Source organism: Ochotona curzoniae, unplaced genomic scaffold (genome assembly GCF_017591425.1).
Source record: "Ochotona curzoniae isolate NIBS_2020 unplaced genomic scaffold, NIBS_Ocur_1.0 contig_297, whole genome shotgun sequence".
Lineage (NCBI taxonomy): Eukaryota > Metazoa > Chordata > Mammalia > Lagomorpha > Ochotonidae > Ochotona > Ochotona curzoniae.
The window spans coordinates 117,904-126,467 of NW_024465669.1; positions in this window are offsets into that span (position 1 = coordinate 117,904).

Below are 8,564 nucleotides of genomic sequence, written 5' to 3' on the forward strand. Positions count from 1 at the left end.
GCCATTGAGCATGCTCATGAATGCAAGCAGGAAGTGGCACCATGCAAAGCCAAAGAAATGGAATGTCCCGGGAAAGCAATTGGAGCTCCTGGTTTCGGTCTGGCTCAGCCTTGGGCAATGCAGCCCTTCAGGGAAACAGCAAGAAATGGAAAATCTCTGTCTTGCTCCCAGCGCCAGCAGCTAGGCCCTGGCAGATAAGGGTTGGTCCTGCAGCTCCTTTCCCCACCCCCACCTTGGTTCCAGGCCAGCCTCCCCACTCTCCTGCTCTTGAGGGCAGGGCCTCAGTGCTCTGCACTGGCTCCAGGTGGGTGGGGTGAAGAGTGGGCAGGACCGGGAGGAGCATCCTGTCTGGGAGGAGTTAAGCATGGAAGTCAGCCCAGCCCAGCCGGCACCTAGTCCTAGCCCTTATGCATAATGGTATGGGTTGCAACTGAACCCGGTCCCTCCCACACTCTATTCCAGTGCTCGGATTCGCAGGTGGGTGATGTGAACTGGTTCACCCTTGTCTGCCCCCAACCTATGCCAAATGTATGCCAGTGGGCACTTTTCACTGCCTGGTCTGGGCTGCTCCCTGTCATGGTTCTTGCCCTCACCTGCAGGAACTCTGTTCTGCCAGGGAAGTTTTCTAGGCTCCTCCAGCAGAACCTCTCCCAGTGCCAGATCTCACACACACCGGTGGGTCCATGGGGCAACCCTATTTAGTCCACCTCTTGTCCTAGCAGGAACAGTGGCCTTTCTTGATTGGTGTTCAACCTGTTCTGGTTCTTACTGTTGGATGTTTCAGCCCAGCCAAGGCTTGTCCTCACTCAGACATAGCTCACGTGTGGCTCAGGAGTGAGAGACCTAACATAGCTCATCCTACTTCTACCTTGGTCCTCCAGAGTACCAGTTGGTACTAGAGTCTATCCCGGCTCAGTGCAGCCAGCCCCAATCCACACTTGTGCCAAGGGACACTGCAGCCATATCCAAACCAGAACACAGCCCTGACTCCAGCCCCAGCACACACCAATGGGAGCCTCAACCCAGCCTGGGTGTCCTCTTAGCTCCCCAAACATGCCTGTTCCCAGCCAATGATAGCACACGTGCCAGTGGTTGCTCTAATCCAGCTTGGCATAGCCCCTCACATGTCTTGGCCTTTGCCTTAGATTCTGTAGCTTGGCTTCCCTGGGTCATGCAAACCAGAGCCTAGCTTGGCAGCTTGGCATGACCTGTGCTCCAGCCTGATTCCTGTTCTTGCTGGTGAGCCAAGGCTTGTCTTGGCCTTGCCTGGTCCACCCTTTCCCTAACCAATCCACACATTAGCCAACAGTTGGAACTACTTTGCCCAGCTTGCCCAACCCCAGGCCTGGACCATGTGATCATTAGTGAGAGTTAGAATCCACTAGGAGAGTTTCCCAGGTTCTCCCACTCAGCCCACTTCAGACTTCCTCCACTTCTTGCCTGACTGAGGGTGCGGGGTGAACCTCGCAGGAAGTGACCGTGCGGCCAACCCCTCCGCGTCAGCCCCACGCAGGATCCTGCTGCTGGATGCCCCATCATCGGGGACCCTTTTCTTCCTCCTCCCCGACCCCAGGGCACCCAGCTTTGCTTCCTCTCCTCGCCCAGGTAAGTTCTGCACACCGGGCGAGGCCTGGGGCTCCTTGCTGCACTGGGCCCTGGAGACCAACGGGAGAGATGCACTGAGGACCTTATTTAATACCTTTTTAAAAAGATTTATTTATTTATTGAGTGATTGATTGATTGATTCATTCATTTTTATTGCAAAAGTGGATATACAGGGAGGAGGAGAGACATACCAGAAGATCTTCCGTCCGATGGTTCACTCCCCAAGTGATCGCAATGGCTGGAACTGAGCCCATCTGAAGCCACGAGCCAGGAGCTCTTCCAGGTCTCGCATGTGGGTGCAGGGTCCCAAGGGTTTGGGCTGTCCTCAATTGCTTTCCCAGGCCACAAGCAGGGAGTTTGATGGGAAACAGGATGGTTAGGATTAGAACTGGCACCGGTATGGGATCCCAACCCATGCAAGGCTACTGCATTGGAGGCTTGAGGGACTGGCATGGTGGCATAACAGGTTAATCATTCACCTGTAAGTGTTGGCATCCCATATATGTGTTGGTTCATGTCCCAGCTGTACCACTTCTGATCCAGTTCCCTGTTTATGGCGTGGGAAAGCAGTGGAGGATGGCCTGAGCCATTGGGCCCTGCAGTCCAGGGGAGTCCCAGTGGAAGATCTTGGCTCCCAGCTTTAGATCAACCCAGATCTGACCACTGCAGTCACCTGCAGAGTGAACCAGAGGATGGAAAATCTTCCTCTCTCTCTTTTTTTAATTTTTAACTTTATGGTACAATTATGTAGTGTCTGTCATTTATTGTTTTTTAATGGTTAATGCACACTCTCTATAAACTGATTATTCCAAGTTTTGCAAAATTTCATCTGTTTTCTTTATAAAATTAATAAGGTTAACTTATATTTTGCATCCATGATTCAAAAGACATGTAATTGTTGGGAGACATTGATAAAGGTTGCTCTGTTTTCTGTAGCAGCCTTGTTCCAGGTTTATCTACAAAAAAAAGTACCCTGGCCCAGTGTGATGGCCCAGTTGGCTGATCCTTCACCCCCAAGCATCAGGATGTTATGGGTGCCAGTTCAAGTTCTGGCTGCCCTATTTCCTATGCAGCTTCCTGTTTGGACCCTGGAAAAGCAGTGGAGGATGGCCTAAATCCTTGGGACACTACACCCATGTGGGAGACCTGGAAGAGGCTTTGGCTCCTGGTTTCAGAGCAGCTCAGCTCTAGCTGTTGCAGCCATTTGGGGAGTGAACCAGCAATGAAACATATTCTCTCTGTCTTCTTCTCTCCATAAATCTGACTTTCCAATAAAAATTACTAAATTTTAAAGAAAAAAAAAAAGGTTATCCGTTAGCACAGTATAACTTTGGTACCTTCCCCAAGAGGCCACTGAACTTATCTGGACAATAAGACGCTGGACTTTATGCTAGGTATATGCTTGCAAGGAAGGAATCTCAACTGAACTTGAACTGTGGTTATGCAGCAAGGTGGAGGAATCCACCATGGGGGGAGGGGTATGGGAAGGGTGGGGAGAATCCCCAGTGCCTATAAAACTGTATCACATAATACAATGTTAATAACAAAAAAAAAAAAAAAAAAACCTTTGGTACCTGATTCAAAAAACCAACTAACAGTGAACGTGTTTTTTCATGTCATAGTCCTGTTTGTACTAAAACCAATATCATAATGCTTTGATCACTGGTGCTTTTATATTAATCCAAGAGACTAGTTTCAAAATTTATCAAATGCTTTCTTCTTTTCCCACTTATTATCAGTATCTTAGGCCTTTCACACTCATATATTCATTTCAGCAATACTTGTTAACTTCTCAGAAGCTCCTTAAAAGCTCTCCACTGGCTGCAGATGGTGCCCAGATCTCCTTGGAGATAATGTACATCTAAGAAGTGCAATGCCTTCTGGGCCACGATTGACCCAATTCAATAATCAAAGGCCCTTTTCAATTTCTCTCAGGAAAATACTGTCATTTTCAGTAGATTTATGCCAAAAGCTTCTTAAAATATTTTATGACATAATATATAATATTAATTTCAGACTTCTTTTTCATTTGTAAACTATAACAGGAAATGAAGTTCTGGCGTGCATTACAGTGTGTAACCTGCTGTTACTGCGTTAATTGTTATTAAAATGTATGATTCCTGGGCCCGGCGCGATGGTGCAGTGGTTAAGGTCCTCGCCTTGCATGCTCAGGATCCCATATGGTAGCCGGTTCTAATCCCGGCAGCCCTGCTTCCCATCCAGCTCCTTGCTTGTGGCCCGGGAAAGCAGTCGAGGACGGCCCAAAGTTTTGGGACCCTGCCACCATGTGGGAGACCCGGAAGAGTCTCCTGGCTTCGGATCTGCATAGCATCCGCCGTTGCGCTCACTTGGGGAGTGAATCATCGGATGGAAGATCTTCCTTTCTGTCTCTCCTCTCTGTATATCTGCCTTTCCAATAAAAATAGAATAAATCTTTAAAAAAAAAAAAAAGTATGGTTCCTTAATTTTATACACACAACTATGTAATGGATTATAAACACCATTGTATTTTTATTAGAAGTATGTATCTCTTTTGTTTTCCTTGCCTACCTTAATGCCCTGAATAAAACGTCCACTAAGTGTTGAAGTCATTTACCAAGTAACAGCACACACCATTCTCCTCCTGGATTCACAGACAGCACACTTTCATCATCAAGGGCGATCGCTCCTCAAAAGCTATTCATCATCAGAAGCCTCATTTGCGCACTAGTTTTGTCCAATAATTACATCCTGAATATACACTGAATCTTGCCGAAAACTCTTTTATCCATGTCTTAAGACAATCTCTTTCAATCAGTTACAGCGTTAATTTATGCTGACTGAAATTTTGTACAAAGCTTGGATTTCTTTTGTCCATGACATACTTTTATGTATTGTTATCTTTGATATGTTTATATTTTATCTTTTATATTTGTTTCTATGGCCATGAGAAATAATGTTCCAGATTTCTCTTTTCTTGTAAGATGTGTCTCATGTTTTACAAAACAGAATCATGCACATTCAGCAAGGGCTTTCAGCAAGTGTCCTTCCTCTTGCATTTTGGAATAGATACTGGAGAGTTGATCTTATTTCCTCATTGTTTCTGTCTCCTGAAATCTTTGTTAGAACTGAGTACTGAAGTTTTCTGGGCCTCGAGTTTGCCTGGAGAGATTTTTTTTCTTATTTCAAATTCATGTTAATGAATACACATTGTGCAGATATTCTATTTCTACCAGTCCAACTTGATGCTTTGTTTTATAAGGAATGCACCCACTTAAACTAAGTGAAGAATTCATTGCTTTTGATTATGATTGTGATGCTCTTGATAATGTCACGTGTGGAATTCTTGATGTGGTTAACCTGAATTCTATCGATTGTTGCTTGATTAGTACATAAAGCAGTTGTCAATTTTATCAAGTTTTCAAAGAAAATTTCTCTCCTTTTTGGTTAGCCAATTCATTGATACCTGTTCTTCCTCTTTGTTAGCTGTTCTGTATTTAGCTTTCTGTTTACATTTTAAGAGTAGTTGAAATCCCTGATGTTCTGCTTTTCTCTGTTTAAGAAGTCTTGTACTGCTACAGGGTTCCTCTCTACTGTTTTAGCTTGCATCAACAGGATTTTAATGTTTGCATTCACTGTTCATTTGAAACGATTTTCTACGTGGTTACTTCAAAATGTTTCAAGGAAGTGGAATAAAAGCTAAGTTTTATTTGGTGCAAAAACTGTTGAAACCCTTATGTTAACATAATGCACGTTTCCCTCTTGTATTTAGTTAGTGACTTTTTCCTTGGCCTGTTGAAGATGTCACTGCCTTGCTTTCTGCAATCCACACTTTGATTTCAATTCAGCTTCTTTCTTACATTGCTAGCATCTGTGTAATATGCTCTTTCTAGACACTTTTAGGATTGTCTCGTCATTACTATATTTGTTAGTATTTTTATGAATTTGAGTGTTTTATTTTCTGTGTGGTCTCTTTCATTATCTCTGAGCTTTCAGGATCCACGCCTTGATATTTCCCATGAAATCTGAGAGTAAGATTTTGTTTCTTGAGCTTTTTTGTGACATTCTCTGTTTCCTATCCCAGGACTTTTGTTACCAGTTTATTCTTGTTATTTTTAGTTCATTTACACAGCTCAAAAGTTTTCACATTTGTGTTGTTAAGACATTTGGATTACTTACACCTTGAATATAGTCTGCAGCTCATCTTTTATTGAAAGAAAACACCACGTGTTGCTAGGAAACAAAGGTGGACAGTAAAGGTGACACGGTGGGAGAAGGGGCTGGGGCAGGTTGCTGCTCGCCACTTTGTGGAGCTGTCAGGACCACTGTGTAGCCCTCTCAGCAGCCCAGGAGGCTGGGGTGGATGCGACTCCCAGGGAGCATCCCCAGAGGTGAGGAAGGGACTTAAAACTTCCTGAAGACAGAGGCTGTGGACAGGGACCTTTAGGAGTGCGCCTGTGTCCGTGGGCATGTTCCGGGGCTGCTCTGCATGGGGCTGTACTTTGGGTGGGAAACCCCACATTGCTGGAAGCCAGGAGTTCCCTACAGTGATCCTGCTCTCCCCTCCCTCTCTCACAAAAATTTTCCCCCTGGAGCCCAAGACCAGAGGCTTCCCCGAGCCTGTGCATGGACAGGACTCTGCGGATCCCTGGGCCACGCAGGGGACTGCAGCTGTGGGAAAACGGGGTTCTTCCCTTTGGCCCCACCTGAATCCAGGCGTGCTACCATCGTGCATCCCCAACTATCTATCCTGACCCTCTGTCACTGCAGCATGCAGTGCTCCAAAGTGCCTTCAGAGTGGCCCTGGTGGACCTCAGAGGCCCAAGCAGAAAGTCTAGACCAGAAGCCTGGATGCTGCACCTGTGTTCCCCCAACTAAGGACTGCACCCAGTGCGCTTTCCTTGGCTCCGATGTGCTTTCCTTGGCTCCTGGGTCGTCCTGGTGGCGCCCCAGTCTCTCCTCCCCAGCAGACACTTGCTCCCGGTTGCACTTGCGCCTAGTTCCTGTGGAAGCCAGGAGAGCAGGATGCCAGGCCCTGGGCATTTGCTGGCTCTTGACTGGCTGGAGGCTTGGAGCAGGAGCAGGGGCAGCTGTGGGCCACCCTACCTGCCAGGTGGCTGCTCCTGCATCGGGATGCTGTGATAGATCCGGGCAACCCTCAGGCAAGGGATGGAAGTTGACAGGGGGGTAACTTGGGATGCCAGGGATTGCCTGCCCTGCAAGTGAGCTGGCCGCAACACGATAGCTGGGTCATCCAATTACTGTGCTGTGTTTTGTGGAGCCCAAGAGGACAGAACCTTATTCTCTCTCCTCATTTGGGATTTTTTGGTAGCTTTTGTTGTTTTTGGCCTCCAATCTGCAGCAGAATTTTGTCACCTTCGTTGCACATCAGAATCACTTACGAAATTCTACAAAGTTCCAATATTTGGACTTTATACACATAGATTTTTACTTAATCAGTCTTGATTAGGGCAGAGAATTCTTTTTCCAAAGCTTCCAAGATAATTCTAATGTGCAGAAAGTTTAAGCATCACTTTCCTTAAACATTGGTTTTCACACATCGAAATCCTCTGGAGAACTTATTAAAACACAAACACTGGGCTTTAGCTCGATGGCTTCTGATTCAGTAGGGCTGTGATGGGGCCCAAGGATTTACATCTCTACAACTTTCCACCTGATGATGATGATGATCCAGGGATCATACTTTGAAGACCACTTGCCAGTTATAATCATAAAGGCTACCAAGCAGGCCCAGCATGGTGGCCAAGAGGCTAAAGTCCTCACCTTGAATGTGCCAAGATGCCATATGGGTACTGGTTGTAATCCAGGCAGCCCTGTTTCCCATCCAGCCCCCTGCTTTTGGCCTGGGAAAGCACTTGAGGATGACCCAAAGCCTTGGGACACTGCACCCATGGGGGAGTTCCAGGGGAGCCTCCAGGCTCATGGCTTCTGATTGCTCAGCTCTGGCTGTTACGGTCACTTGGGGAGTGAATCACGAGATGGAAGATGTTCCTCTGTCTCTCCTCCCCTCTGTATATCTGACTTCACAATGAAAATAAATATTTACAAAAAGGATACCAAGCTTTTTACCATCTGCTTCCTGTTTCTCCACTTCATTTCTTGATGCTCCTTTACCTCACATGCTATATTCCAGCCATGAAATATCCTCACAATTCTTTCATCATGCTATTCTGCTTCAGGGCATCACACTTTTGTGAATGCCAGTGTCCTTTACTTAAATATGCCCCCTCCACCTCATCACTGCAGAGCAAACTTTCACTTCTCCTTCAAGGTTAAGCATGTGCATGTATCACCTCCTCTGTGAAGCCTTCCCTGTCTCCTATTAGAGTTGACAAGCCACTTCCCAGGTGTCCTCACTGCGAATGGACCCTGCCATTGTTATATTTGTAAACACAGGTGCTGTAGTGAGCCAAGATAGTTCTATGATTCACCTCTGATTGCAAGTTCCTAGCACAGCAGCAGGCCCAGCATAAAAGCTTAAAAATGTTTCTGGATGAAGTGAATTGAAAATCATCTCCTTGGAACAGATATCTCAGGGCATTTGGAAGGCCAAATAGATCCAAAGAAGGAAGTTGAAAAATTAAATACTTAAATTAATCCAAAGCCACTACAGTATCACCTGCAGCCTACAACCACAGTGGCAGTAGGCTAAGGAAGATTAAGCTATGGCAGGGGAATGTTAATAATCATAAAGCAGGAGGCAAGTTTTATTTCCAGCAGACATGGTAAAACCACCACTTGGGCCCAGAGTGTGTTGGGCCAGGGAAAAGGAAAAGGTGGCTGAAGGTCAAGTCCAAATGAACACATACAAAGGAGAATTGAACCTACACAGTCAAGTGAGATGGTGACGGGTCAGGCTTCTTCCTCCCAAGTTGCACCTGTAGCACTGTACCATCCCACCTCGCTTCAGATCCTACTGAACAGCTGCTCAAGCTCAACTGCCCACTCCTTCCCTAGAG